This window comes from Henckelia pumila, chromosome 3 (genome assembly GCF_033568475.1).
Source record: "Henckelia pumila isolate YLH828 chromosome 3, ASM3356847v2, whole genome shotgun sequence".
Lineage (NCBI taxonomy): Eukaryota > Viridiplantae > Streptophyta > Magnoliopsida > Lamiales > Gesneriaceae > Henckelia > Henckelia pumila.
Window position 1 is genome coordinate 201,128,272 of NC_133122.1, and position 15,347 is coordinate 201,143,618.

Below are 15,347 nucleotides of genomic sequence, written 5' to 3' on the forward strand. Positions count from 1 at the left end.
TCCTACGGGTTCAAGAAACAACTCCCATCATGTAGCACTTTATCCTGCATAACACTTATTTCCCGGATTTCCTGCTGGTGATCGTTTCTAATACCATTATGTCACATCCCGAGCTCTCGTCCGTGCCTGCGTGACTGCACAATGGGCCCCTATAGCAACTACTTTGTATTCGTCCTCGCTTTACAAAAATGATTAGCCTAAGTTGATATAGGCCCCGTTTGGTTTCAAAAGCTAGGCCAAAAAAGCACTTTTTAAGTGCTTTTCATTTAATAAAGTGTTTGGTTGAACAAAAAAGTGCTTAAATAAGCACTTTTTAAAGTCAAAATTAGAGCTTTTTCAAAAGCCAAAAATTATAGCTTAAAAAAGTGCTTTTTTTAAAAAATGTCTACCAAATCCAAACGGGGCCATAGAAGTCCATTGTAGCTCATTATAAACTCATTTTAAATCTTTCATTTTTTCCATGTGGAATAGGGTATCACAAAAATGATAAAACTAATCTCGAATGGATATGAGACAGCACCAGCAGAAAGACACGTCTCTCTTTGGACTCATGAACTCAACAATACGGCCTATCTATGCTACCACAAGTAGCGAAATAAAGTCACATCTTGGTTAACATATATAGTTTTTGCCCTAGTTATAAGCGCTTGATCCTAACAATATTGTGCAACCCGTGTTAATCAGGTAAATCGCATTGGACAAATCTCATGTGACAGACTCACTCGAGAACGTGTTAATATGAGAAATCAAACTCTTGATCATTGATCAAGCGCTTACCTACTACATCAATTCGAACACTCCCGAGAACAAATTTATATATATTCTTCTAGATTGTTCATTCGGTTAACCAAAAGTTTGTAGCAAATTAAACGACTCCATTAGAACATAAATTCTTTCTATTTTTCGGTTCAATTTTTTGGTTAATCGAATATTTGAATATGTTTTATGTATATTTATTATCAATAAAATAAGTAATAAAAAATGATTTACATGACTAAGATAAAATCGGTTTTTGTTTCAATTAATTGAGCCAAAAAATCAAACTGATTGAAAAATAGAAAATCCAAAAAAAAAAAAAAAACTGAAAACCGCAAACTAAGCCAAATTAATGATTTCATTCTTGGTTTTTTTCTTTCTTTCTTTCATTTTTTTTTTCCAGTTTCAGTTAGTCGGATGGTTAACTAAACCATAAACAATCCTAATCTTCTTGTGCAAATGTAAAATAAATCGATCCCAAGAGGTTCCATTTTTTCCATAACAAGTGAAGGTAAAGATTATACAATTTAATTTAATAAAACCATTTGGTAGTTAGATTAGATAGTCGGCAAAAGAAGAGTGATGGGAAATATTCGACAAAAATATTAATTTCATTAGTGATTAGTGGGCCACAAATTAATTCTCTATAATGCATGAATCATGAGGACAATTACGTTTCGTCTACATTATTAATTAAAATTAAATACTTAAAGTAATTAAATTTTTTTTTGAAAGTAAAGTAATTAACTTTAATATAATGGATTTTTTTTTTCATTTAAAATAAACTACGATAGACAGCTTCGGATTTATTGCGTTCTTCGGACCCTAATATATAAATACTAACCATTATATACATATCATAAGTATATGCCTCGCACCGTCGATCTTGAATAAATTTATCTATTAAACTTTCTTTTAAGTGCAAACTTTATATCTTGAATATTATATGCCTTGCACCGTTGATCTTGAATAAATTTATCTATTAAACTTTCTTTGAAGTGCGAACTTTATATAATTATATATCTTTAATATTAATATATATTAAATAATTATTTTCCTTAAAAAATCATTGTGAAATAAAGCTCTCCTTTTCCTTAAACTATATATAAAAAATTTGTTTAATAGGAGACCTTAGACACCATCTTTGCTTCGAAAAGGTGTCCAAGTTGATGGAGTATATGAACTCTCTTCTTGGCCAGAGGTCAGTAGTTAGATTCTTTCTACCAACACTTTCTTAGACTTGTCTGTCGCGCAAGACTTACTTAATACGGTATTACCTGACTAGCGTAGTTTGCAGGCTATTGTGTTAGTCCGGGGGTTTACTTAGTGTGCATCGAAAAATAGCGGCTGCGGGTTCCCACATAAAAACAAGACACCGTTTTTTTTGTTCCCCAAAATTTTCTTTATATAATATAGATTTACACCTTTTTTCAACATTTAAAATGGCAATAAGTGTCTTTTTTTAAAAAAAAAATTGCAATAAGCTGTTCGCAAGCTATTCGGAGCTCGGATCGTGAAAAAGCTCGTTTGGGCTCGTTCGTTAAGCTTATCGAGCCGAGCCCAAGCTTAATTTTGAGCTCGACAATATTCACGAGCCGAGCTTGAGCTTAAGAATGTTCAGCTCGTTAGATCGCGAACATGTTCATTAATAAGCTAGGAAGCTCAAGCTCGGCTCGTTTAGGTGGATCGTTTAGTGTGTTAGCTTCGGATTTTTGCTTTAATAATAGGTTCAGTCTACATGTAGTTTATTAAACGAGTTGAATGAGTTTGATTCATGCAGAACTTTAGTGTGAACTACAAACAAACTTGTTGTGCTTTGTCTTGTCTTCCATTTGGCGTTGAAATAAGTTAATTTGATGAACATATAGAATATATATGATTTTTCTGCTCAAACATGTCAAAACTATATGCTATATTTAAGTTCGCGAAGATGCTTATTGTTTTTCGAAATTCTGGGCGAGTTAAGTTAAAAACTTGAAAATGTGATTAACATTAATGACAATGTGTTTATTTGAATTTTGGAATAAATCGGTTTGGAATCTGGGTTTGGTGTTCAAATGGAAGTTATATAGCTTTTTTCTTTAACACCAAAAAGTCACTTTTTGGAGACGTTTTTTTTAAATTATGTTTTTCATTTTTATTTTATTTAAGAAAAAATTAATTTTAGTTTATAATTAATTTATAGAGATGTATTGTATTGTATTTAGGCTTCATGAGTTCGAAAACGAGCCCGAACCCACTTAACGAGTTAGAATACGAACTTGCTAAATAACCTAACGAGCCTGAAAACCAGCTCGTTTAACGAGCCAAACTTAAGTTAGACTCGTTTAATACGATAAATGAGCCGAACCCGAGCCGACAAATGTAGTAAACGAGCCGAGCCGAGCTTTATGATAAAAGCTCAGTTCGGGCTCGGTTACCAAACGAGCCGAGCCCGAGCCTAATACTGTTTGGCTCGGCTCGGCTCGGCTCGGCTCGTATACATCCCTACCCGAGCCGAGCCCGAGCCTGAGCCTTGACATATACTTAACGAGCCGAGTCCGAGCCTAATACTGTTTGGCTCGGCTCGATTCGTTTACATCCCTGAAATTAATTAGAGAAAAACTCTAGTGCACTAGCTATCAATATCATATAATCTATACGGGCCAATTAATCTGGCTCAAAAGAAAGAACCTGACCTCAATTCCAAAATGGACAGACGACTAATTGGTTTTGGGCTCGGTCCAAACATAGCGGCCCCAAATTTTATGGATCATAATTCAAACCCGGATTATGGTTTAATCTGACGGCCGACGGGGCGCCCACTCCACCAGCAATAGAATAGAGAAAAATCCTTATGGTTTGTACAATTAAATTAAAGTAATTTACTTCATTAAAGGCGTACAAAGAAAAATTCGTAATTGTGATCTAACCGAATAAGAAATAAGTAAAACTGGATAATTTCATCTTACTTTTAAGAGACATTATTCAAATGATGTATTTAAGGATCGAGATTTATCAACAATGTAAGGTTCATTGTTAAAATAGTAGACCCCACATATTGAAAATCTCAATCCTTAAATCTGTATTGAGGCAGTGCATGTAAAGCTTACAACTTAAAACAAAAATATATTATGTCTATTACAAATATTATTTAGCCAATATAATATCATTTTAAAAATATCGGTTAAATACCAATTTTGGGGAAAAAAATTCACACGAATTGATGATTTTTTGAAAATTAAAAGTGAATTTCTAATTAATTTGGTTCAAACAATTAATCAATTTAACCGGATTAATGCATACCTCGGTTAGCCGTCCATTAAGAGTGATCACGGTGCGGTTTTGTGATTTTTTCGAATTGACATTGGCGTCCAGTTAGTGATATGAATCTTGTTGGACATGAAAAGCAAACACGAACTTGATAATGTCGCACCCTCGATTCAATGAACAAAAGATCCAAAAGTGTTGTCCCGATCTTTGAAACAAGTAAACTTTTTGATATTCACCCCTAAACTATGAATTTTAGTAACAAATAAGCACATTGTAAACAATTGAAAATAATGGAACCTTCAAAGAAACTAGTCTTTTGACAATCCACAATGATAATTAATTGACAAAAGAAACAAAGTATGAACTTTGATAAGTTTGATTTTTGAACAAAACATCAATAAAATTTTAGAGAGAATTTTAGAATGATAAATATCATAAAAACTTCAATTATGCAATAATCAATAAGTTTACAAACTTATAAGACTCAAAAGATAGTAAAAACAAAATTTCCTAGAATAAAAAACCCTAAAAGATGAATAAAATAAAAAATATCACGCAACACATAGTATAAACTGAGTGTGTGTATGCACGGACTTAGGCACGGACCCTAGAATGGGGTCTGGAAGGTGTAAGGTCCAAAGTCCACTAGTTCGATCACGAAAAGTTTTAAATGATTTTATGCATTTTATTCATGATATTTAAATGTTATGTTTAAATTATGTGATGTTATGATATGCCTAATATTTAATGTTTTGCAAGTTAGTTTAAATTTTCAGGTTTGGAAATTATTCTGGACTCAAGGAACGAGCCTAACCTTCAAATGAATTTAATAAATTTTTTTATTATTAATTTAAATTTTAAAGTTGATGCAGTTTTATTTTATTAGTTTGGTGCATTGAATTTTAAAAAGTTAGTGTTTGAGACTAAAGGGCCGACTTTCAAGTCCATTAGTGACAAACAGTTTAGCGTCAAAAGTCTTTCTCACTTTTGGACGCCGTCTTCTCTCTATCTCCCCTTTCATGTTCAAACATCATCCAAGGTTAGAAGCGAGTTCTTCAGTGTTCGAGGCTAGATCATTTCCAAGGTACAGATTAAATCCAAACGTCAGCATTCAGACAAGTTTTTAACGTTTTGAAATCACAATTCAAGAGTATAGGTATTTTTGCCATGAACCCTATGTATATGTGTCGTTTTTATGCATGATTTTTGAGAAAATTTATGAGCATGATTAGAATCATGAAGCATGATTCATTCTTAATGTTTTTGGTGAAAGTTTATTGAGATGTTGATGGATTTAGATGTGAAGATTCAGAATTTTTGTGTGTGTATGGTATGTATGAAGGTTTTGATTTAAACTTTTGAAAAGATGGATTGTTTAATGGATTCCTTCCTTGTTTTGAAGTTTTTATGGCGTGTGATCGTTCTTTTCAAAGTGTAGGTAAGTATTTTCTCAAAAGTGGTCGAAAAGGGGTCGAAAGATGTTGGAATGGACACATTTTCGTTCAAGTCGCGAAGCGCCGACCTGCCTGGAAACCCCAGGTAGATTGCGTCGCGCCTAGGCACGATTTTCTTGCGCCTAAGTGCGTTGGGACGCGACTTTTATCATGCCCAGGCGCCATCCTGCGCTGGGGCGGAAATAATTTTCCGTTCTGGCGGGAAAAGTTCTGTCCAACGAATTTCACATTACGTATTTGAAGTACAAAATTCAAGTTTATGATCTTTTAAGCTATTTTAAGTGTTTTTAAGATGTTATATTGGAAAAAAGTTTCAAATTCGAATGTCCAAGATGGATGGAACGACTCACGTGAATCGATAAAGTTATATAATGCATTTATATGTTATATTCCTTCATGAAAGCTATGTTATTGTGAAAGTCATGATATTTTATGAAGTATTGTATGCATGAATGAGTTTACATCAGTTTAGCAAGCATGATGTTTATCATGAAAGTTTAAGAGGGGATGACGAAGTTATGACAGAATGTGTAACGCCCCGTTTTTATCTTAATTGAGTTTATTTGAGTTAATCGGAGATCGCAGAGTTCACGAGCCGATTTGATTTTGATCAGGGTCCTTTTTGTAAATTTTGGAAATTTTAGGGACTAAAATGCAAATTTGGAGTTTAATATATTATCTACACTTAGAATTCATTTGACTTAGTCTCTTATCCTTCCTCTCCTTCCCTTCCATCGGCTAGACTCCATTGAAGACGCCTCTTGGAGCTTTTGAGCTTTCTAATTTCAGTCCGAGCTCGATCCGACCGTTGGAAATTAATTTTGAAGGCAGTTTAGCGATCACGGCTACGAGAGCTTTGTTCTATCGTAAGTTTTTCTACGATCAGATACATTCTAGTTTTTGGATGTTGTTAGAATCGTTCTAGATTCGAGTATGTTGTTCTTGGCAAAGTTCTGATCATTTATTATCTGTCGATTTTGAAATAGAGCGACGTTCGGATTTGTTATGATTTTTGGAAGCCTTTATCGAAAATTATGGTTTTGAGATTTGTTGGGTTTGCCTTGTTTTGGTTGTATTGGCTTTGATATGAGTTGATATCAGTATTGAACTGTTGTCTGCATTTCCGGTTTGTTCAGTTTATAGACGTTATGCCGTCGGTTTGAGTTTTGGGGATTTCGAACCGTTTTTGAGTTGTGATCTTGGCTTGTAAGTTGATCGTGGTTATTGATCATTAAATTGTATCTGAAAAGATTCGTTTGGGGTTGTCAAGCCCTGTGTTAGCAGCATTTGGTCGTCGAGAATTGGACGAAGAACGGTAAAGAGATTACCTTGAACCGTTGCCTTTGTTGTTGGATTGTTTAGTTGTTGATTAAACCTTTTGTTGTAGCTTATCCAGAGTTGGAACTACTGCATTGAAAGATAAAGGCAGACATCGATAGCGGGATAGCATACTCGGGACAGTTGGTTCTCGAGTTTCCCTTAAAATCACATACTTGCATCTACACTCGTTCTAACATGAGGGACTTGTGTTTTGTTGTTTTGGTTGAGCTTTTGTTATATGGCTATGTTTTATGTTTCTGTTATGCATTCATCTTGAGCCAATCTTGTTTTCAGCGGGCAGAACCGCCCTTTTTGTTTAGACGTTTGGGAACTATGATTGAGTGGCCTAGGTCATAGTCGTTTCACCTAGTGCTAGCATACTCATTATATTTGCTCAAAGTCTAGAGGAGTGGGATACGTGGCACCACCTCGATTGGGTGAGTCAGTGAGTCGTTACGTAATCTCACCATCGGGATCCCAAAAGCACAGCAGCAATCCCTCGTTATCAGATTTGATATCCTGGTTTAAAGACATGCATTTCATTACATCGTTATTGATTTTGTTGTTGTCTTAAAAGCATGTTTATTGTTGTATTACTTGATATGTTATTTTTACTGGGATTATCATTCTCACCGGTTATCAGGCTGTTGCTTTGTTTTGTATGTGTACTTGGCAACAGGTGGGGCAAGAACAAGTCAGAAGAGGCATGGTTAGCTCCGAGGGAAAGTTGTAGAAGTGAGACTCGGTTTAGAAGTCATGTCAATATGTTTATCTAGTTATATTAGAACATGTTTAGATCTCGAACTTCGTTGTTTATGTTGTATCGATTATGCGAGTCTTATGTTGCATGTTATAGACTGGTTCGTAGTTGATCAACGCTAGCATTTCATGTAATAACTGGAGAAGTTATGTTTTAATGCATGAATTTGAGTTTGATGTATGGAATAACTTTTAGTTTGAGCTGCCAAGCTTTTTTTGCTCTGTTCTGTTTCTGCTGCAGGGGGCGCCCGAGCTGCAGTTATTAGCAGCCCGAGCGCATCCCCGTTCGAGTAATCCAGCAGCGCTGAACTTTAGGGCGCGCTCAAGCGGCAGTTTTTGCCCGCCCGAGCGCACCCCCTTTTTTATTGCCCAGCAGTGCTGGAGTTTAGGACGCGCTCGAGCGGCAGTTTTTGCCCGCCCGAGCGCAGCCTCCTTTAAAAAAAAAAAAAAATTCTTTCTTTCTTTGGTCTTGGATCTTGTATGCTTAATTGTTGTTTAAGCCGAGATTAGTTGTTTAGAACCGAGGTCTCACATTAAGTGGTATCAGAGCCCTTAAGATTCTTGGTTGAACTAGAGTAAGCGGGGTAGTTCGAGTCTACATGTATTGGATCCTCGCATGTGTATGAGTTATTTGATTGATTATTTATTACCATGCGAGCATGCTTTATTATTTGAGAAATTAATTGAATTACTTGATTCTGTGATTTAATTTTATAAAGCATGAACTACTTGAGATATAACTGCTTCTGTTATCGACTGGTACCCGGTATTCCAAGTGGTTGTAGGGAACCGAATCGTAGCGATTGAGTATATCGTGTCCTAACCTTTGATTATCAGATGGGTCCTCGTCGAGAGTTAAACAGAAACCCACCGCCAGTTATTCCTACAACTGAGCAAGCTAGTACTGAAACGGTTGAAATGGATGCTACAGCAACACCTATGGAAACCTTGCTGAAGAGGTTTCAGTCTTTCAATCCGCCGTTGTTGATGGGTACAGAGAATCCAGTCGACTGTGAGAGTTGGTTGGATGATATTGATCAATTATTCGATTCCCTTGATAATACTGATGACCGCCGAACCAGGTTAGTCATTCATCAGCTTCGTGGTGTGGCCAAGAACTGGTGGATTACAACCAAGAGATCCTTGGAGAATAGAGGTACAGTTTTCATTTGGTCTCTTTTTAAAACTGAGTTTTATAAGCGGTTTTTCCCCGTTTCGTACCGAAAGGACAAGGGAGCAGAATTTGTCAATTTGAGACAAGGGAATCTAAACATTGAGGAGTACGTAGCCAAATTTGATAGCTTGTTGCGCTTTGCCCCACACATTGCTGACAATGAAGAAGCCAAAGCCGATCAGTTCATAAATGGTTTGAATCCTGACATCTTCACATTGGTGAACACTGCTAGGCCAGACAACTTTGCGGACGCCATGAATCACGCAAAGGGAGCAGAAGCAGGCTTGTGGAGGCAGAGAGGTAATCAGGTAGCACCTCAGCAGCAGAGGCAGTATCAGAACCAAAAATCTCTGTATCAGAATCAGCCACCTCAGCATCAGAACCAGCAGCAGAGGTATGAAGGTGGTAGCAGTAGGGGAAACAAAAAGGATCAGTACAAGGCAAGAGGTAAACAGTTCAAAAGGCAGGGGAACAGTTCGTCTAGTTCCAGTGGTTTCTGACAGTTTGGTTCAGGGCAGAGTTCTGGATCATCAACCTTGTACTGCAGCAAGTGTGAAGGAAGACACTCACCGGATCAGTGTGTGGGAGTCTTTGGTAATTGTAACACCTGTCAGCAACCGGGACACTTCTCTAAGGTGTGCCCTCAGCGTAACAGAGATAGAGCTCAGAGTGGGAGTTTGTCTAGACCTGCAGTTCAGCTGGAGAGACAGTCGTCTGCAGTGCACTCTTTCCAGCCTCAGTAACAGAACAGACAGGGAGGTAATTCTAGTGCGAACCAGCCTCCGAGACAGCAAGCATGTGTCTTTGCTTTGACAGAGGATCAGGCTCAGGCGGCACCTGATGATGTTATAGCAGGTAACTGTTCGATTTTTGGTCATTCTGCTCATGTTTTGATAGATACAGGTGCTTCCCATTCCTTTATCTCTGAGAAATTTGTATTATTGCATGCTTTGCCAACTGAATTGTTTCCTACAGTAGTAGCTGTTACTTCACCTTTGGGTGGAGGAATTGTTTCTGTCAGATTAGTCAGGAACAGTGAGCTCTGTTTTGAGGGAAATTTTCTAGAATTCGACTGTATTGTGCTTGGACTATCAAATTTTGATTGTATTGTCGGTATAGATGCTTTAACCAAGTACAGGGCAACAGTAGATTGTTTTCTGAAAGTTGTCAGGTTCAGACCTGAAATGGCAGACGAGTGGAAATTCTTTGGTAAGGGTTCTCGATCTAGAATTCCTTTGATTTCAGTGTTATCTATGACTCGTTTGCTACAGAAAGGTGCAGAAGGATTTTTGGTGTATGCAGTTGATGTACTGAAATCTATCCCAGCTTTGGTGGATTTACCGGTGGTTAGAGAATTTGCGGATGTGTTTCCGGAAGATGTTCCTAGATTGCCACCCATTCGAGAGGTTGAATTCAGCATTGACTTAGTGCCAGGTACTCAACCTATTTCAAAAGCTCCTTATCATATGGCACTTGTTGAATTGAGAGAGTTGAAGGAGCAGCTTGAGGATTTGATTGCCAAGGGATACATCAGACCTCTTGGGGTGCTCCTGTTCTATTTGTGCGGAATAAGGATGGTTCTATGCGGCTCTGTCTTGACCACCGCCAATTGAATCAGGATACAGTTAAGAACAGGTATCCTTTACCCCAAATAGATGACCTTTTTGATCAGCTGCAGGGTTCTTCTGTCTATTCTAAGATTGATTTGAGGTCAGGTTATCACCAGTTGAGAGTGCGAGAGGAAGATGTTCCTAAGACCGCATTCAGAACGAGGTATGGTCACTTTGAGTTTATAGTCATGCCATTCGGTTTGACTAATGCTCCCGCGGTTTTTATGGGATTGATTAACCGTATCTTTCAGTGCTATCTAGATGAGTTCGTCATTATCTTTATCGATGATATTCTTATCTATTCAAAGAACTGTACTGACCATGCAGAGCACTTGAGGATCATCTTGCAGATCTTACGAGTGGAGCAGTTGTTTGCCAAGCTGTCGAAATGTGAATTCTGGTTGGATCGAGTTGTTTTCCTCGGTCACATTATTTCTGAAGATGGGATTTCTGTCGATCCCAGCAAGATTGAAGCAGTTATGAATTGGCCTAGACCGACATCAGTACCTGAGATCCAAAGCTTCATGGGACTAGCTGGTTATTACCGTCGTTTCATCGAGGGTTTCTCGTCCATTGCTAAGCCGATTACCCAGCTGACTTAGAATAATGCGCCTTTTGTTTGGACTTCAGATTGTGAGGCGAGCTTTGTTGATCTAAAGAAGAGACTGACCAGTGCTTTGATTCTTTCTATTCCGAAGGGTACTGGAGGTTTTACCGTGTATTGTGATGCTTCTAACCGAGGTTTAGGTTGTGTCCTTATGCAGCACAAGTACGTTATAGCGTATGCGTCGAGGCAGCTGAAACCGCACGAGACTCGTTATCCGGTTCATGACCTTGAACTAGCTGCGATTGTATTTGCTTTGAAGATCTGGCGTCACTATCTTTATGGTGAGTCTTTCGAGATCTTTTTTGATCATAAGAGTCTTAAGTACTTGTTTTCACAGGCAGAGCTGAATATGAGACAGAGAAGATGGTTAGATCTGTTGAAAGATTTTGACTGCGAAATCAAGTATTATCCCGGAAAGTCAAATGCAGTTGCAGATTCCTTGAGCCGAAAGCTTTGTTCTTTATCTTTTTCTACTATCGGTGTTTCTCAGTTGATCGATGATTGTTGCATTTCTGGCTTAGAGTTTGAAACAGATAGGGAGACTATCAAAGTGTTTGCTATTGAAGCCGAGCCGGAGTTGTTTGTTGCAATCAGAGAAGCACAGAAGTCTGATCCAAGTATTCAAGTTTCAGTAGAGAAAGTCAGATCTGGGCATCAGTCTGAATTCCAGGTTAGAGATTAAGTCTTATTTGTGAATAACCATCTTGTTGTGCCTGATGTTGCGGAGTTGAGACAGCGTATTCTCCGAGAGGCTCATTGCAGTCGGTTCAGTATTCATCCTGGAGGTCGTAAGATGTACAACGATCTGAAGAGTCAGTTCTGGTGGAAGAGAATGAAGAGCGACGTAGCGAGGTTTGTATCTCGGTGTTTGAACTGCCAGCAAGTAAAAGCAGAGCGGAAGCGACCAGGAGGTCTTTTGCACAGTCTATCTATTCCTGAATGGAAATGGGATCATATTTCTATGGATTTTGTCACGAAGCTACCACGATCCGTTCGAGGATGTGATGCTTTTTGGGTAGTGATCGACCGATTGACAAAGTCTGCTTGTTTTATTCTGTAAAGGATGACGTATCGTCACGATCAGATGGCTGAGTTGTATGTTAGCAATGTTGTGAGATTGCATGGGGTACCGCAGTCGATCATTTCAGATAGAGACCCTAGATTCACTTCGCACTTCTGGCATAGTCTTCAGGAGGCTCTTGGTACTCGATTGCATTTGAGTACAGCTTATCATCCTCAGACAGATGTACAGTCAGAGCGGACTATCCAGACATTAGAGGATATGTTGCGAGCGGTAGTGCTAGATTTTGGCACTAGTTGGCAGGGTTCTTTGCCTCTTGTCGAGTTTTCTTACAACAATAGCTTCCAAGCGAGTATCGGTATGGGGCCTTTTGAGGCTTTGTACGGCAAGAAGTGCCGATATCCACTGTTTTGGGATGACTTGTCCGAGTCACCAGATTTGGGACCGGAGATGCTTAGAGATATGGCAGAGCAGGTTAAGATCATTCAGACCAGAATGAAGTCAGCTCAAGATAGGCAGGCAAAGTATGCGAACGTCAGACGTAGACCTCTGAGTTTCGAGCAGGGAGACCGTGTTTTCCTTAAGATTTCTCCTTTCAGAGGCACTGTCAGATTCGGTAAGAGAGGGAAGTTGTCTCCGAGATTCATCGGACCGTATGAGATTCTCGAGAAGATAGGCGATCTCGCCTACAGACTTGCACTTCCTCCGTCTTTATCTGGTATTCACAACGTTTTTCACGTCTCTATGCTGCAAAAGTATCATCCAGATCTTTCTCATATCCTTCAGCCTGACGAAGACGAGTTAGACGAGACTCTGAGCTATTTTGAACGACCGATTAAGATCCTTGATCAGAAAGAAAAGCAACTCAGAACCAAGTTGATTCCATTAGTGAAAGTGCAGTGAAGCCGTCACGGAGTCGAGGAAGCAACTTGGGAGACAGAATCTGACATGAGACAGCGTTTTCCAGAGTTATTCGGATGACGTGAGTTCTTCTTACTGTCTTTAGTTCTTTATTTTATCTTATGAGTTGTGGTTCTCGTTGATTTCGAGGACGAAATCTCTTCTTAGTGGGGGAGAATTGTAACGCCCCATTTTTATCTTAATTGAGTTTATTTGAGTTAATCGGAGATCGCAGAGTTCACGAGTCGATTTGATTTTGATCAGGGTCCTTTTTGCAAATTTTGAAAATTTCAGGGACTAAAACGCAAATTTGGAGTTTAATATATTATCTACACTTAGAATTCATTTGACTTAGTCTCTTATCCTTCCTCTCCTTCCCTTCCATCGGCTAGACTCCATTGAAGACGCCTCTTGGAGCTTTTGAGCTTTCTAATTTCAGTCCGAGCTCGATCCGGCCGTTGGAAATTAATTCTGAAGGCAGTTTAGCGATCACGGCTACGAGAGCTTCGTTCTATCGTAAGTTTTTCTACGATTAGATACATTCTAGTTTTTGGATGTTGTTAGAATCGTTCTAGATTCGAGTATATTGTTCTTGGCGAAGTTCTGATCGTTTATTATCTGTCGGTTTTGAAATAGAGCGACGTTCGGATTTGTTATGATTTTTGGAAGCCTTTTTCGAAAATTATGGTTTTGAGATTTGTTGGGTTTGCCTTGTTTTGGTTGTATTGTCTTTGATATGAGTTGATATCAGTATTGAACTGCTGTCTGCGTTTCCGGTTTGTTCAGTTTATAGCCGTTATGCCGTCGGTTTGAGTTTTGGGGATTTCGAATCGTTTTTGAGTTGTGATCTTGGCTTGTAAGTTGATCGTGGTTATTGATCATTAAATTGTATCTGAACAGATTCGTTTGGAGTTGTCAAGCCCTGTGTTAGCAGCATTTGGTCGTCGAGAATTGGACGAAGAACGGTAAAGAGATTACCTTGAACCGTTGCCTTTGTTGTTGGATAGTTTAGTTGTTGATTAAACCTTTTGTTGTAGCTTATCCAGAGTTGGAAATACTGCATTGAAAGGTAAAGGCAGACATCGATAGCGGGATAGAATACTCGGGACAGTTGGTTCTCGAGTTTCCCTTAAAATCACATACTTGCATCTACACTCGTTCTAACATGAGGAACTTGTGTTTTGTTGTTTTGATTGAGCTTTTGTTATATGGATATGTTTTATGTTTCTGTTATGCATTCATCTTGAGCCAATCTTGTTTTCAGCGGGCAGAATCGCCCTTTTTGTTTAGACATTTGGGAACTATGATTGAGCGGCCTAGGTCGTAGTCGTTTCACCTAGTGCTAGCATACTCATTATATTTGCTCAAAGTCTAGAGGAGTGGGATATGTGGCACCACCTCGATTGGGTGAGTCGGTGAGTCGTTACGTAATCTCACCCTCGGGATCCCAAAAGCACAACAGCAATCCCTCGTTATCAGATTTGATATCCCGGTTTAAAGACATGCATTTCATTACATCGTTATTGATTTCGTTGTTGTCTTGAAAGCATGTTTATTGTTGTATTACTTGATATGTTGTTTTTACTGGGATTATCATTCTCACCGGTTATCCGGCTGTTGCTTTGTTTTGTATGTGTACTTGGCAACAGGTAGGGCAGGAACAAGTCAGAAGAGGCATGGTTAGCTCCGAGGGAAAGTTGTAGAAGTGAGACTCGGTTTAGAAGTCGTGTCAATATGTTTATCTAGTTATATTAGAACATGTTTAGATCTCAAACTTCGTTGTTTATGTTGTATCGATTATGCGAGTCTTATGTTGCATGTTATAGACTGGTTCGTAGTTGATCAACGCTAGCATTTCATGTAATAACTGGAGAAGTTATGTTTTTAATGCATGAATTTGAGTTTGATGTATGGAATAACTTTTAGTTTGAGCTGCCAAGATTTTTCTGCTCTGTTCTGTTTCTGCTGCAGGGGGGCGCCCGAGCTGCAGTTTTTAGCAGCCCGAGCGCACCCCAATTCAAGTAATCCAGCAGCGCTGAACTTTAGGGCGCGCTCGAGCGGCAGTTTTTGCCCGCCCGAGCGCACCCCCCTTTTTATTGCCCAGAAGTGCTGGATTTTAGGACGCGCTCGAGCGGCAGTTTTTGCTCGCCCGAGCGCAGCCTCTTTTAAAAAAAAAAAATAAATAAAAAAATATTTCTTTCTTACTTTGGTCTTGGATCTTGTATGCTTAATTGTTGTTTAAGCCGAGATTAGTTGTTTAGAACCGAGGTCTCACAGAATGATACATGAAAATATTTTGATGTTTTATATGACTTTGTGGTGGCAATATGGGACTGGTGATTCAGGATGAGCTCCGAGGAACCTTTCCAAAATACGTGCTCACGAGACGGAAATCACGAGAATGAGAGGACTGGCAGCCTGGGATGAGATCCGGAGATGACCTTTCCAAACTAAATGCTCATAAGAATGTTAGGACTGACACCCTGGGATGAGC